The 17,771-nt window shown below is 40.7% G+C and overlaps 1 pseudogene; it reads left to right on the top strand.

Moving 5' to 3' along the window:
• The window catches only part of LOC141271443 (uncharacterized), a 255,758-nt pseudogene that overhangs the window by 180,920 nt on the left and 57,067 nt on the right, over positions 1 to 17,771 (top strand).

The following is a 17,771-nucleotide window of genomic DNA, read 5'->3' as shown; positions in this document are numbered from 1 at the left end:
TTTTAACACGTATGTGTTATTCTGGGATACGTATGAAATGTAAGGTTTATTCATTTTTTTGGGAGGGGGGAGGATACAAAACATCGGTACTTCCCCTATGCACCATCCTTTGTAACAAACCATAATGGGGGTCCTGACCCTGCGTCAAGCTATGTATTGAGCCACACGGCCACTGTCGCTCCATTCATTGTCTATGGGACGAGTAAAGCTCTGAGCTCCTTCCCATAGATAAAGAATAGAGTAAAACAAGCATGTCTTTAATGGAAATCCCCTTTAAGATTACATGATTATCATGAGTTATTTTGTCTTGGTTATCTTCTGTGGCGAAATCCATGGTGTTTGTACAAAAAGGCATGGTTTCAAAATCAAATTGGAAAACCTCAAAATGCACCCATCGGGTTCTAATTTCCTGTGGGGAATGTGAATGCCCCATTTATGGAATCCCAGTGACCTAGAGAACTTGTCCGCACCCATGATCAGCAGGTTCTGCAGCTTCCATTGTACAGCGCCATACCGCACAGCTCCATACATCGTGTAGTGGTCATTTTCGGTACTTCACATAATATCACTATGTACAGTGCCTACAAGTAGTATTCAACCCCCTGCAGATTTAGCTGGTTTGATAAGATGCAAATAAGTTAGAGCCTTCAAACTGCAAACGAGAGTAGGTTTTATGAACAGAAGCATAAATCTTACAAACCAAAAAGTTATGTTGCTCAGTTGAATTTTATTAAATTTTAAACATAAAAGTGTGGGTCAATTATTATACAACCCCTATGTTTAATATTTTGTGGAATAACCCTTGTTTGCAATTACAGCTAATAATCATCTTTTATAAGACCTGATCAGGCCGGCACAGGTCTGTGGAGTTATCTTGTCCCACTCCTCCATGCAGATCTTCTCCAAGTTATCTAGGTTCTTTGGGTGTCTCATGTGGACTTTATTCTTGAGCTCCTTCCACAAGTTTTCAATTGGGTTAAGGTCAGGAGACTGACTAGGCCACTCCAACACCTTGACTTTTTCCCTCTTGAACCAGGCCTTGGTTTTCTTGGCTGTGTGCTTTGGGTCTTTGTCTTGTTGGAAGATGAAATTACGACCCATCTTAAGATCCTTGATGGAGGAGCGGAGGTTCTTGGCCAAAATCTCCAGGTAGGCCGTGCTATCCATCTTCCCATGGATGCGGACCAGATGGCCAGGCCCCTTGGCAGAGAAACAGCCCCACAGCATGATGCTGCCACCACCATGCTTGACTGTAGGGATGGTATTCTTGGGGTCGTATGCAGTGCCATCCAGTCTCCAAACGTCACGTGTGTGGTTGGCACCAAAGATCTCGATCTTGGTCTCATCAGACCATAGAACCTTGAACCAGTCTGTCTCAGAGTCCTCCAAATGATCATGAGCAAACTGTAGACGAGCCTTGACATGACGCTTTGAAAGTAAAGGTACCTTACGGGCTCGTCTGGAACGGAGACCATTGCGGTGGAGTACATTACTTATGGTATTGACTGAAACCAATGTCCCCACTGCCATGAGATCTTCCCGGAGCTCCTTCCTTGTTGTCCTTGGGTTAGCCTTGACTCTTCGGACAAGCCTGTCCTCGGCACGGGAGGACACTTTCAAAGGCTGTCCTGGCCGTGGAAGGCTAACAGTAGTTCCATAAGCCTTCCACTTATGGATGATGCTCCCAACAGTGGAGACAGGTAGGCCCAACTCCTTGGAAAGGGTTTTGTACCCCTTGCCAGCCTTGTGACCCTCCACGATCTTGTCTCTGATGGCCTTGGAATGCTCCTTTGTCTTTCCCATGTTGACCATGTCTGAGTGCTGTTCACAAGTTTGGGGAGGGTCTTAAATAGTCAGAAAAGGCTGGCAAAAGAGATCTTTAATCCACACATGTGAAGCTCATTATTCTTGGTGCCTGAACTACTTCTTAATACTTTTGGTGGACCAAACAGAATTCTTGTGGTTTGAGGGGTTGAATAATAATTGACACTCTGAATTAACTTTTAACGTTTTAAAAAAAACAAAAAAAACAAAAACAAAAACAAAATTTGCTGCAGTGCATTTCCCACTTCCAGGCTGATCTACAGTACAAATGTCACAATGCCAAGTTAATTCCGCATGTGTCAACCAGCTAAATCTGCAGGGGGTTGAATACTACTTGTAGGCACTGTACATCAATGCAGAAAAATGGGATGAAAAATACTTTAAAGTGCTGAGTGTGAATCTAGCGTGAAGCCACACGAATATGGGGATTTGTGGGATCAGTACTTTTACCATTTCATGACAATTTTTCGCTTTTGTGCTTTTTTTTTTTGCTTCCCCTTCTTCGAAGCGCCATAATTTTTTTCCCCCATCAACCTAACCGCTTGCTTTTTATGGTACAAGTTATCATTATGAATGACACCATTAGTTTTTCCATATAATGTACTGAAACACGGTAGAAAAAAATCCAGGTGCAGTGAAATAAGAAAATAACAGCAATTCCACCAATGTTTGTTTGGATTTTGTTTTTACGGCGTTCATTGTGCTGTAAAAAAATTACTGGGCAACATGATTCTTCAGGTCATTATGGTTACAGCTATACCAAACCAAACTTAGTTTATTATTATTGAAGTAGTGAAAACTAGTGTTGATCGAGCACTGAAATGCTCATATTCAGAAGGTCGGACGCTAGAACGTGCTCGATTTGAGTAGCAAGCATAATGGAAGTGAATGTGAAACTCGAGCATTTTTCCGGAGGATGGACAGACGGTCTTTCTCTCTTTTCGAGCAACACTCGCCCATCACTAGTGAAAACATTTATGACATTTGTAGAAAGAAAAAAAATTTGCTTTGTGTTTCCTTTTTTTTGAGACCTGTAATGTTTTTATTTTTCCATCATTGGAGCTGTATGAGGGCTTGTTTTTTTTGCATGGCGAGCTGTATTTTCTTTTTAGACCTTTTTGGGGTACAGTAGTGTTCAAAATAATAGCAGTGCAATATGACTAACCAGATTAATCACTGTTTTTGATATACATTATATTACCACATGTCAAACAATTTACCAGTTGGTGCAGTAGATTCTAAGAAAACCAACAGACTAAGCATTCATGATCTGCATGTTTTTGAGTCTGTGAATTAATTGAAAGGGGGGGGGTGTTCAAAATAATAGCAGTGTGGTGTTAAATTAGTGAGGTCACTCATTCTGTGAAGAAACAGGTGTGAATTAGGTGGCCTTTATTTAAGGGTGGAGCCAGCGCATGTTGTACCTGCATTTTTCCTTGAAAGCCTGAGAAATATGGGTCGATCGAGACATTGTTCAGAAGAACAGAGTACTTTGATTAAAAAGTTGATTGGAGAGGGTAAAACTTATAAAGAAGTGCAGACAATGATAGGCTGTTCAGCTAAAATGATCTCCAATGTTTTAAAATGGAAAGCAAAGCCAGAGAGATGTGGAGACTACAATTCAAATGGATCGAAGAATAGCCAGAATGGCAAAGGCTCAGCCAATGATCAGCTTCAGGATGATCAAAGACAGTCACAAGTTACCTGTGAGTACTGTGACAGTTAGAAGACGCCTGTATGAAGCTAATATCTTAGCAGGAAGTCCCTGCATGTCACGAGTGTGTCAGGTGTGACAGACAGTCGCTCTGGATCCAGCTATAGAAGGTCACTGCGCTTGGCATTGCAGATGCCTTCTTGATTCTCTCATCTCTGTGGTGTAGTTATATCCTTCTTCATTTAAGACCCAGCAGCGACCTCCACCTTCTGCTGCTGATTGACACACCCTTTTTTGGTAGTTAAAAACTCTTACGTTTCTCCAGATAGTCGCCGGTGATAGTTCTATTTACCTCTGTGCAGGCTTGCAGCACTAGCAGTCGGCTAGTTTCTTCTTTGGTGCCCTTGGAGGACAGTTGGCGTTATCTCTCTGGTGTCTGCTCAAGCTAAGTGTATCCCCTTTGTTTACCTTACTGTCTTTAGTTTGTAGTGGGGCCTGACTAGTGCTCACCCCGTCCCCTCCCTATCTAGGGCCTAGCTCTAGGGACATTCAGTGATTAGGTTCTTGCTCTGCAATAGGTGTGGAACCTACATAGGGTAGGCAGGGTGGTTTTAGATCTGCCTAGGGGTCTCCACTCCCCCTTTCCCTAGTTGTTTGGCTCCCTTCCCCTCTTCCCGTCGTTGTGCACTTAGACCGCAAAATCCCACTGTAAAAAAAAAAAAGACGTGCTGAAGCGGATCCAATTTGCCAAAAAACACATCAACTGGCTTAAAGAGAAATGGAGAAGCATTTTGTAGACTGATTAAAGTAAAATTGTCCTTTTTGGGTTCAAGGGCTACAGACAGTTTGTCTGACGACCCCCAAACTTTGCATTCAAGCCACAGTACACTCTGAAGACAGTGAAGCATGGTGGTGCAAGCATCATGATATGGGCATGTTTCTCTTACTATGGTGTTGAACCTATTTACCGCATACCAGGGATCATGGACCAGTTTTCATATATTAAAATACTTGAAGAGGTCATGTTGCTTTACGCTGAAGAGGATATGCCCTTGAAATGGGTGTTTCAACAAGACGACAACCCTAAACACACCAGTAAACAAGCAAAATCTTGGTTCCAGTCCTACAAAAATTAAGTGGCCAGCCCAATCCCCGGACCTTAATCTGATAGAACACTTGTGGGGTGACATCAAAAATGCTGTTTCTGAGGCAAAGCAAACAAATGCCAAAAATTGTGGGATGTAGTCAAAGCATCCTGTGCTAGAATAACAATTGACAGGTGCCAGAAGTTGTTTGACTCTATGTAACATAGATGTGAAGCAGTTCTAAAAAACTGTGGAATACAACTAAATATTAGGTTAGTGATGCACAGGAATGCTAAATCCTCAAAAAAAACGTACATATTGTGTGTTTGTAAAGACAAATGCAGACACTGCTATTTTTTAGAACAGCACAATGTTAATTTTTTGTTATTTTCTGTAAATTAGTTAAAATTATATATATTTCTCTGTATGTTTTGAATTAGAAAACAGTGTGCAATGTTCCCAATGCAAGGAAATAAAAACGAATATAAAGATTTTGTGCTTAACTCATGCTTTTGAAAGGTGAACAGACCGCAATTATAAAGCTTCGGTTTTTATCTTTTTTTTTTGGCTTTAGCCGTACAAGTTAATTATAGGGAATCTGTCAGCAGGTATTGCTATGTAATCTGACAGCAGCATGATGTAGAGACAGAGACCCTGATTCCAGGGATATATCACTTAGTTTACTGGGCGCAGCAGTTATTATAGTCACAGTTTTCTCTGCTGCAGAGCTCCGTTGTTGAGCTGTGTATAAGCCCACATCACAGCTTTCTGTGTACATTGTATAGTGATAGAGAGCTGCTGATCTGTGTTGGGGATGCGGTTGCACTACAATGTATGAGGCCAGTTGTCCTGTAATGATAATCTCCTGCTGATAAAACAATGATGTATTGAAACCGAAAAACACAGCACAGTAAGTGATATATTGATTGAATCAGGGTCTCTGCTCCTACATTATGCTACTCTCAGATTACATAGCAAAACCTACTGACAGATTCCCTTTAGGCTATGTACCCACAATGCAGAAATGAAGCCGAAAATTTCCGCTTCATTTCTGCATATCCTTGCCCGGAAAAAACATGTACGGAATTTGACACGCGTTTTTCAAGCGTTTTGCACATGCGGAATTGCCATGCGTTTTCTAATGCATTTTAGATGGCAGGCAATTCCGCATGCGTAAATGCACAAATGATGGACACGCTGCGGATTTTTGAGCGCATCAAAAACGCTGTGGAAAAATCCGCAGCATGGGCATTGAAAGTGCGGAATTTCATTGAGGACCATGGGGGAAGGATTACCAAGCGTTTCTGCTGCAAAAATTCCGCAGCATAAACGCTTGAAAAACGCATCGTGGGCACGGACCCTTAATGTTATATTTTGATAGATTGGACTTTTATGGACTCATCGATATGATACCAAATATGTTTATTTTTATTTAGTTATTTTGAAAGGTAGGTAAAAAGGTATGATTTGAATTTTTATACATTTGTTTTAATATCTTTAAAAATGTATGTTTATATATTTTTTTTTGTCCCTTTCAGGGACTTGAACCTGTGATTGTTTAATCTCTTGTGCTACATATTGCAGTACCAAAGCATTTGCTTGGTCTTCACAGGAGTAACATAACAGCCATGGAGGACTTCAGTGCCTCTATATGAAGCTACCACAGGTTGGCAATCCAAGGCACCCAACATTGGACTTTCTAGTATGTCCAATGTCAAGAAGGGATTCATTTTCCATTACAATAAATGCCAGCAAATGGAAAATGGGAAACATTGTATAGGTGGCTGGTGGGAATGAGTCCATATATGACTCTAGTGGTCCTTGAAATGAATGTTTCCTGCTGTATTGATGACACCAATTTCAATGTAGCTGATTGAGACATAAATGTAGATATTGTAGCAGAGCAGCAACCAAAATGGCATATAGTATTCATGTAAAACATATGATACTGGTCTCAGTGGTCACATGGCATCATGACTACTGCGGCCAGTAATTGGCTGCAGAGTTTACGTAAATTATGTACAGCACATGTTCAGCAACTCTGGCAATGACCTCTGGATTGGCGCTGCAGGGGTTCGAAAGGTGGTCATGCTTATTTTACTACACTATTACATTGCCATGTAATCCAGCAAATGCCTTAAAAGAAGATCTTTCACCATATTGAACAGGCCACATCCATCATGGAATAGTGCCTGCAAAGCTGAATAAAGCATAGTTTTTATTTAATCATTTCTCATCTCCATTGAGGAGATATTAGCTTGTTAAGTTTAAGTTATAATTTATGATCAGTACGCCAGGGCAGTTACTTTTTCTCCTGAATGATGTTGAGGTATAATGCAGGGGAAAAAAAGTACTGTAAATGCCCTTAGAAAATAGTGCCTTCTGTAAGCCCTGATCTCTGCACCTACTGTTTAGTATAGAGCAGAATTTATTGTGATTATAAACACTTTCAGCTTTCATCTCATGTCAGTCAGTGTGGGAGGGGGTGAAACAAAAGAGTTGAGTGTGATTGCAAACACTTTCAGATTTCATCTGACAGCAATCAGTGTGGGAGAAGGTGGATACACCTGAGCTGACAGCACTGTGAACGGACAGCTGCAGAGTGCTCAGCTATTTTCTAATCACATACACACACACACATAAGGGCTGTCTGTCATTACAAGTCTCTCAGGAGAAATTATGTTCATCTCCGCTTCTTTGGGCTTGTTCTTTTTTGCCATGTATGAAACCTTCTTATAATTAGTCATCGTCATACAAAGGAAAAGTACATGCCCACAGAGAAGAATCTCTGGTAATGCCTCCTTGGACTTTTATTAATTTATTATAACCTAAAATTTGCAAGTTAATAACTCTGCAACGGACGGGAGAAATTAGAGAATAAAAACTATGTTTTATTCACCTCTGCAGCATCTATTCCATGCTAAAACTGGTGAAAGATCTATCTTTACATACAGTGTAAGCTGTCACATCTTGCTCTTAAGCAAGGGAAGACAGGCATTTTGAGTCCTCGGGAGCGTTCTTTGTCACTGGTATGGTCAAAAGGTCCAGAGTAGTAAAACTTGCAACTGAACAGTAACTAGCTATCTCCAAATCCCTGAGTTATTATCCTGGGATAATGGCTGTAATGTCTGGTTAAAAAAGAGAGACACTTACAGGTATCTCATTTTCAGTGTTTAACCCTTTAGCTTTAGCTTCTGATATTAATAACAGTAGAATTCTATTACCAAATACTGCCCATTCTCCATGAAACAGCACCACTGTAGGTAATGAATATAACTGGTTCAAAACCAGTGGATTAGAATTTTTACAAAAACAGGAATACAATATCTACATGTTATGTCTCTTTATATGTTTCTCCTTATTTCTAGTAATTGCATTATTACATGGGATCTTTATGATGTTACATAGTCTTCTTCTCCCCAACCAGGTCCAACCAATATCAGATCCTCTCAGTGGAGATCTTCTATATAAGATAGTTTTCTTGATTGACCTGTCAAGGATGGATAGGGACAGGTACAAGATGGCGGAGAGGATATTACACCTCACCCTAGAGATCCTCTTCCAGCTTACTGGAGAGGTGAGAGATTCTGATGACGTCACATTACTTTATTCTTATCTATGGGAATAACAGATGGACAGAACTGGAGAGGTGAGGACTCTGGAAATGTCTAGTGAGATTTATTAATGTGTCTCTCCATAACCAGGATTACACAGTAGTGAAGAAGACCTCTAGTGAGCGCTGTCAGGACCCTGTGTCTGAGGGATGGGGAAGACCCCTGAGCCGAATCACAGGTCCTCCACCTCACCCTCTGATATATGAGGACATCAATGACCAGAAGATCCTAGATCTCGCCTACAATATGATTGAGCTGCTGACTGGAGAGGTGACACTGCTGGGAATGCTGGGACATTATACAGTAACGCTATGAAGGGATCGGGGAGGATGACGGTATCATTGTTTGTTTCAGGTGCCTATAAGATGTCAGGACATCAGCATCTATTTCTCCATGGAGGAGTGGGAGTATTTAGAAGGACACAAAGATCTGTACAAGGACGTCATGATGGAGGTTCCCCAGCCCCTCACATCACCAGGTAATAGACAGGACTAAATACACACGGCCTATAATTAGCTGTATGTAAAGAATGAATTCAGTCCCTGTATGTGTTTCCTCCAGTTCTATCCAGTAAGAGGACAACACCAGAGAGATGTCCCCGTCCTCTTCTTCCACAGGACTGTAAACAAGAAAATCCTAATGTTCCTCAGGATCATCAGGTAGATGGAGAGAAGGTGTCATGAGATCTCCTCTATGATGTGTAGACATCTGTGAAGGTCTTGTGTTCAGTCTTGTTTTATCCACCAGTATTGTATGTTTTATACTTGTGAAATGAGATGGCTGGATTAGAGCTGATCATAGATGTGAATTCTCAATTTGTCTTTGTCTTTTACAGTATTTGTTTCAGGGTAAAGATCTGACCCATATTATTACTACAGAGACATATTTGAGGGCTGATGAGCCATGGAAAGAGGATATTCCTACAGATAGCTACCTAGGTGAGTAGTAACTAAATGTAAAGCGGAGTCACATTTTCTATACATTCACTGGCTACTCCAATGTTGTGCTGAATTGTTTAATGTATGTTCATGGAATTTACTGTAAAAAGAATCTGAAACACAAACAATATATTTTTGGAGGGAAACATTTAATTGGTCAAAACTGACATGGAGATTTTGTTTTACAACGTATTAAAAACTCCTGCTAGATCTCTGTTCTGGCACTGCTTTGAGGTAATAGAAACAATTGCGAATTAGTGAGACACATGAAAAAAATTGAGAATACACAAATATGTTGGAATGCACAGTTTGTAGCTCATCGGATTGACCTGCTTGATATGTCTTGAGAACTCTTGTCTCCAGACTGAAAACCAATTGTCTTGGTTAACTTTGACATTGGTGATAGGCTGTGAAGGAATTTATACTGGCGTGCAACAATCCAAGGAGCACACTCCAGGACCAGGATGCCAACTGGAAACTTCTGTCACAGACAACGTGTAATGTTAATTCTTGCTCCTAAATTATTATGGTGCTTTATGGTGATGTGTCACATGATCACAAAACAGGACATTTCTACAACTTACTTGCCACTTGCTGTCGCGTAACTATTTTTGAGCTGCACATTTGGCTGTAAGAAAGGAACCCTAAAATCCATCAGGGTTATATGTATTCTTTTCACGGTAGATCAAAGGGTGACCCCATTGACCCATTGACTTTCATTAGTTGAAATGTCACATGCGATGTCACAATCTTCACGTCACACAAACATGTTACTGTGTAACCTCAGATTTAAGGACAGATGTGCAATTGTAAGAAGACCAACTAGAAAAAAGTCCACCATTTTGGAGAACAGACTCCTGAATAACTACAATCTGATGAGATGGGTATATCTGTTATAAAGTCTACAGTGATATGGGTACATGTACCAACAGGTCAGCAGTATTTTAGTGATAATTTTCACACCCAGAGGTAAAAAAAAACAAGATAAAGCTCTGTGTTTACATTCTTGTCCGCAATAGTGTAGAAGAGTAAACACCATTAAACTTGCTTAAGATTTACGCTACGACCAAATGTAGCTAGCATAGATAGATAACGAGTAACAATCCCATCCACTTGGTGTCTTCACGTTCAAACAGTTCTCGATCAGCAAGAAGTAAAAGACGAAAAAAAGGCATTGTTTCTTTATATGTTTTTTTAAACAGGCCCAACACCAACAGATGAAGCATCCACTTCCAAGTGCGTTTAGATCAGTCCTTCCCAAACTCCAGTCCTCACGGCCCCCAACAGATCAGGTTTTCAGGATTTCCTTAGTATTGCACACGCGAGAGAACTTGTGGAAATTTTTGATGCTTTGATAATAATTCCACTACCAGAGACCAGATTTAGAAAAACATCAACTAAGGAATGTGCTCCTCAGACAATTTGGGGGCATCACAACCATGGACCAGACCTCAATCACAGGATAATAAAACTTTCACACTCCTAATTTATGAACTGTTCCAATATTTACGGCCACAACTGTTTCTCCCTGTCCCATAATGATAGTTCTGCTTCACGTCACTTGTCTTATCTATTACATTATTCCTGTGTGTATAACTATGTGACTCTTCAGATTTTGTGTTATTCCATGCCTGATGAAGAGACCTGAGTAGTCTCGAAAGCTTGCTATTTGTTACCAACTTTTCAGATAGCCATTCAAACGTATCAACCACTGAAGACTCTCAAATTTTAATACTTTTCTATCTACTGGTTAACAAGGTACAAAGATATATATTTTTCCTGTATGATCTTTATTGGCCTACATAATTTTAATCTTTGATTTTGTTATGAATCAACTTAGATCGTTCAAGAGAAGAGAGATAATAATTATAGACCTGAGCCATCAGACATGCTCATTCGTTAACTTTCGTTGACTTCGTTGACGTACACAGAGGTTGTAGAAGCCACAGATTCCACATTTTTCAACAAAACCCTTATATAAAAATGGTTTACCAGCCAATAAAACAAAGCAATACATTCATTTAAGTAAAAAAAAAATCAACATTCTAGTGATTACCGAACATGACAACAAATAAATCAGAAGGAAATACCTGTGGTAGGGAGACCACCCAAAAAATGGTATAACGGCAAGAGATGCAAACTTCTGCATGGACGGATTGCCAGTTTAAAAAAATGGCATTTTGTACTGAAAGTGAATTTGGACGTCATATGCCAAGCCTTTAAGCGTCAATTAGTGTCTAGACAAACCATCAGAAGGTGTTTGCACAACATTGGGCTACGAGCCAGATGTTCAGCTTCATATGTTCCATTGATCTCATTCCACTGCTCTCAAAGACTTTGAGGTTGCACAGCAAAAACGCAATAGAGGCTGGAATGGAGATCTATCCTTTTCAGAAATAAGTCAGTTTATATCTTGGACGCAATGATAGCCAGAGATTGGCATGAAGACCATGTGTAAAGTGCCATGAAGAGTCATTTACAAGGGAACATTACACCGGTCCAACTCCCGGGATTATGGTGTGTGGTGGTATTTTGTACAATAGCCAGACCTCTTTAGTTCTCGTTCCAAGTACATTAATTAACATTAACAGTTCAGTGTTACATTGATTTGGTTGTGGAACCAGAGGTGCGGCCATTTCTCTAAAGTGTTCCAGGACCATTTTTTTTCAAAACAACTCCAGGCTATATGTTGCTTGTGCTTGTTCATAAACGTGCTTGTTCATAAAGGTTATCTTATAAAATGTACAATCACGGATTAAAATTAATATTATAATTTCAAGACACTATTATTGAAAAATATTAAGGGAAACTTGCTATTAACCTGCTGATATGTGGTTAATCAGCAGGTTAATAGCACTCTGAAACTTCCCGGTGCTGGCAGTTAAACCCATGTTGCCTGGAGGAAATTAACTTTATCCCTCCAGTGTCACGGGTGTGTCAGAGGTGACAGACAGTCGCCCTGCAGTGGGTTGCAGGAGATCTCTACGTTTGGCATTGCAGATAGCCTCTTAGATAAGAGGCTGTCTTTAGGACCGAGCGGCTGCCTCTCTCTTGCTAATTAGTTCTCTCCCTGGGTTTATATATACCTGGTGTGTCTGAGAGGGAGTCACCGGCTATATCCATTTCTACTTATGAAGCTTAACAGGAGCAGTACTTCGTCCTCGCTGGAGCTTGAGGCTGTGTGCTTATTTGGAGTTCATCTAAAGCTAAGCCATTTCCCCTGTTTTGTCTACCCTTGTTGTCTATAGAGTTTAGTGGAGTTTGACTAGTGCTCATCTCCTTCCATCCCTAGCCGTAGCCATTCGCCAGGAAAAGACAGGGCGAGGCACGTGTGCAGCGATTGCTGAGGAGGCAATATAGGGACGTTAGGGGAGACAGAGTGACACTAGACCAGACTAGGAGTTCTCCACTTCCCCCTTTCCCTAGTGTCTGGGCTCTCTTTCCCTTTTCCCTCTGTGTTGCACTAAGTCTTTTCCATACCTGGCGTGACATCCAGGTAGCTTTGCCGTTTCGGTCACAAGGGTTCAGTCACCGATCTGTGTATAAAGATGAATAAAGTTTATTTCCTACTGGCAACGGTGATCTAAGTGCCGGCTCTGAGCATGTTCAGAATGCTATTAACCTGCAGATTAACACAATATCTGCAGGTTAATAGCTTTTTTCACATGACAGATGTTCATTAAATTTGTTTGTATTTTTTTCTTGGCAGATGACTGTGCCAGGAGCTCAGAGGAACTTCTGATATTTTCAGATTTTAAAGAAGATGATCATAGTATCACACCAGATATGTATGAAGAGCATGCTATTACCACCGATATCCTTCCATCCTTTCACAGCAAAGTTCTCTTACCTGATCATTTTCAACAACTCCTAACTTCTGAGTCATCTTTTGCTACACAAAATATAAGTCACGAAAGGGATTTTGAAAATCAAAGTGTGTGCACAATGGAGAAGCAATTTTCATGTTTAGAATGTGGGAAATATTTTAAATATAAACACTATCTTGTTAAACATCAGAGAAGTCACATAGGAGAGAAGCGATTTTTATGTTCAGAATGTGGGAAATATTTTAGCCATAAATCAAAGCTTCTTAGACATCAAAGAACTCATACAGGGGAGAAGCCATTTTCTTGTTCACATTGTGGGAAATGTTGTTCTCAGAAATCAGATCTTATTAAACATCAGAGAATTCACACAGGGGAGAAGCCATTTTCATGTTCAGAATGTGGGAAATGTTTTAACCAGACATCAGATCTTGTTAAACATCACAGGATTCACACAGGGGAGAAGCCATACTTATGTCCAGAATGTGGAAAGTGTTTTACCCGAACTTCAGATCTTTCTAAACATAAGAGAATTCACAGAAAGGAGAATCCATTTTAATGTTCGGAATGTGGGAAATGTTTTAAAGGGAATCTGTCATGTTGGATAGCTATTTAACTGCAGATATAGGATTAAACTGCAGAGAAAGAGCATTCAAAAGATGCCCGGCCACATCATTGAGAAAATTATTCTTCTGGCAGCCTCCAGCTTTCACTCATACAGGGCAGCTGGCGTGGCTACAGTTGCTTTTAGTGCGGAAGCCAGGCACCTTTCTAACACTATTTACCTGCAGAATAGCTCTATATCTCGAGGTAAATAGTGTTATCTGACTTGACTGGTTCCATTTAACCAGGATTCAGATCTTGTTACAAATCATAAAATTCACACAGGGAAAGTGGGAAATATTGTTTTAAGAAATTGGATCTTGATAAATACCTGTTAATGTGACAGTGGAGCATGGGTGAAGATTCATTGCATGTTTGAGACTGCATATCAGCAAATGGAGTTGAGAATTTGGTCAAGATGCTGAGAAAAACGGGCAGATACTTATCCATCATGTAATACTATCAAAGAGGCGTTTGATTGGCTCTAGATTTATTCTGCAGCAGGACAACAATCCCAAACATATAGCCAACGTCATTAAGAACTATCTTTAGCATAAAGAAGTACAATGAGTCCTGGAAGTGATGGTATAGCCAATCAGAAACCTGATCTCAACTCATCGAGTCTGTCTGGGATTACACGAAGAGACAAAAGGATATTCACAACTCTGTCTGGGATTACACGAAGAGGCAAAAGGATATTCACTAGCCTACATCCACAGAAAATGTGTGGTTAGTTCTCAATAATGTTTGAAGCAACCATCCTGTCGAGTTCCTTCAAAAACTGTAAGCAAGTGTACTTTGAAGGACTGATGTTTTAATGCTATCTTGAAGGCAATAGATGGACACAACAAACATTGATGAAATTTAGATTTCTCTTTTGTTCATTAAGTTTTACTTCTTGTTAATTTATAAAAATAAACTATTACCACTTTTATTTTCGAGAGCTTTCTTACTTTGCAGCATTTTTTCCGCACCTGCCTAAAACTTTTGCACAGCACTGTATTTCATAAGGTGTTGGCATATTGGCCTATGCGGACAGGCTAGCTGCTCCCTTTTGCTGAAAAAAAGGGATCAGTGCCTACTAGAGTCTTTTTGTTTACCTTTGACACCAAAGGCACTGGAGCTGGCCATCTGTTGTATTGCTGATTCATGCTAAGGAATGACAACTTGTGTTTTTGGGATGAAGAGGGAATTTTTCACCGGTGGATGGCTGCGCTGCTTGGCACAGAACGATTCTCAAACGTAGCAGTATTTCATTAAAATAGAGCAACATTTCTACTACTTTTGAAGAATTTGATGGGTGGGTGTAGCCACATCCCTTCCCAGCTCCTCACATTTTGGTGGAAATGCCTGAAACTGGCAAATGTTACGACATTTTTTATGCAATATGACAAATATGCAAAAATGTAGTGACTTTTTTAAACTTCTGGAACCAAGATTTTGCTTGTTTACTAGTGTGTTTAGGGTCGTTGTCTTGTTGAAACACCCATTTCAAGGGCATATCCTCTTCAGCGTAAGGCAACATGACCTCTTCAAGTATTTTAATATATGCAAACTGGTCCATAATTCCTGGTATGCAATAAATAGGTCCGGCAAGAGAAACATGCCCATATCATGATGCTTGCACCACCATGCATCACTGTCTTCAGAGTGTACTGTGGCTTGAATGCAGAGTTTTGGGGTCGTCTGACGAACTGTCTTTGGCCCTTGGGCCCAAAAAGAACAATTTTACTTTCATCAGTCCACAAAATGTTTCTCCATTTCTCTTTAGAACAGTTGATATGTTCTTTGGCAAATTCTATCTGCTTCAGTACATGTCTTTTTTTTTTTAACAGTGAGACCTTGCTTGGACTTCTTGCTAAGAGATTAGCTTCACACAGGCGTCTTCTGTCACAGTACTCACAGGTAACTTGAGATTGTCTTTGATCTTCCAGGAGCTGATCATTGCTGAGCCTTTGCCATTCTGGCTATTTTTCGATCCATTTGAATGGTAGTCTTCCGTTTTCTTCCACGTCTCTCTGGTTTTGCTTTCCATTTTAAAGCATTGAAAATCATTTTAGCTGAACAGTAGTGATGAGAGAGAACTAAAATGCTCGGGTGCTTGTTGCTTGGGTCGAGCAAATTGGAATGCTTGGGTGCTCGACCCGAGCAACGAGCCCAATGAAAGTCCATGAGGATTTTTCCGGCGCCTCTCACCCCCCCAAACGTCTGCAGGGGAACTAAAAATTACCCTAATCAATGGGAATAGTGCTCAAATGACATATGAACAGCATGGGGAAGAACCCTGGAAAATCTCTGACACCCAGGTCACAGCTGTGAACAATGTTGTCAGAGTATTACACCACTTTTACGGGCTCACAATAAAACATACAAAAACGAAACCAAAATGGATATTCCAGGTAAAAATGTTAAGGAACATCCTTTTCAGGGTGTAATGACTTGTATATAAGGTAAAATAAATAACCAAAAACAAAAATGCGCCTCCACACCTTGGGCTATGTTCACACATAGAGTTTTTGATGCGTTTTTGCACTTTTGCATTGATTTCAACTGTGAAAAATACATTTAGCAGTAAATATAATTTTAACATTTTACTACCTTATCTGGCCATGTGGTGTGTGAGACATGATCAGACATATCCTGCTTCATTTATGAAGGAGGGACTCTGAAAGTCACAAAGCCTATTTTATAGTGCCATTAGGAGGCCCTTACTATTGTTAAAAGGCCAGCAGTCGGCCCTCACTATTGTTAGAGGGCCATCAGCTGGCTCTGCTTTGTTGTTCCCATTATTAAGGAGCGGATCTCCTATACGGTTATAGTGTATGCAGTGACTTCAAGGGCTGCCAAATATTAACCCCTTTGCAACCCTGGGATTTTCCGTTTTTGCATTTTCGTTTTTTGCTCCCCTTGTTCCCAGAGCAATAGCGTTTTTATTTTTTGGTCAATATGGCCGTGTGCGAGCTTATTTTTTTTGCGGGACGAGTTGTACTTTTCAACACCATTACTAGTTTTACCATATCGTGTACGGGAAAACGGGAAAAAAATTCCAAGTGCGCTGAAATTGCAAAAAAGTGCAATACCACAGATGTTTTTTTTTTTATTTTTTTTACCACGTTCACTGAATGCTAAAACTGACCTGCCATTTATTCTCCAGGTCATTACGACTTTGTAGACACCAAACATGTATAGGTTATTTTATATTTAAGTGGTGAAACAAAATTCCAAAATTTGGTAAAAAAAAAAAAAATAGCGCCATTTTCTAAGACCTGTAGTGTCTCCATTTTTCAGGATCTGGGGCCGGGTGAGGGCTTATTTTTTGCGCACCCAGCTGAAGTTTTTATTGATACCATTTTGGGGTAGATCCGATGTTTTGATCGCCCGTTATTGCATTTTATTGCAATGTTGCGGAGACCAAAAAACGTAATTCTGGCATTTAGAATTTTTTTCACGTTACGCCGTTTACCGATCGGATTAATTCTTTTTTTATATTGATAGATCGGGCGATTCTGAACGCGGCGATACCAAATATGTGTATGTAGGGATTTTTTTTTATTATTTTATTTTGAATGGGGCAAAAGTGGGGTGATTTAAACTTTTATATATTTTTATTTTTTTTAATATTTTTAAAAACATTTTTTTCACTTTTTTCTTGCTTCTATAGTCTCCATAGGAGACTAGAAGCAGCACTTGTCTGATCGCCTCTGCTACATACAGATGATCAGCAGATCACCTGTATGTAGCAGAAATGGTCCTGTGCTATGCGCGCCGACTACTAGGTGGCGCTCATAGCGACCAGCTCATGACAACCACTGGAGTCTGCTGCAGACCCAGGGTTGTCATGACCACCCATCGGTGACCCGCGATCACGTGACGGGGTCACCTGACGCGCCCCTGGGCCTGTGTCGCGCTGCATTGCGCACGCGGGAGCTTACCCGGAGCCGGATCTGTTGAGGGTTGTAGTCTCGTGGCGGTGACCCGGTCCGTGCCCAGGGAGTCAGACTAAGTGGCGCTGTATCAGCGGTAGATGATGGACGACTACGCCACCCGTTGAATGCAGCTATGGAGCTGCCGCTGCAGGGCAGACCGCTGAGGCCGGTGGTAGGATAGTGCAGCGTAGATGGTATAACCCCCAACGGGAGGGGTATGGCCTCAGGGCAGCCGACGTGGATGATGGGGGTAGCAGGAACCACTCAGAGACGATGCGGTGTAGTTCAGGGTCTTTACTGGTG

This window comes from Phyllobates terribilis, unplaced genomic scaffold, assembly GCF_046119375.1.
Source record: "Phyllobates terribilis strain yellow unplaced genomic scaffold, ASM4611937v1 Scaffold_5__5_contigs__length_657084704, whole genome shotgun sequence".
Taxonomy (NCBI): domain Eukaryota; kingdom Metazoa; phylum Chordata; class Amphibia; order Anura; family Dendrobatidae; genus Phyllobates; species Phyllobates terribilis.
Note: the sequence above shows the minus strand (reverse complement) of the source record. Positions and strands in the feature narration are given on the sequence as shown.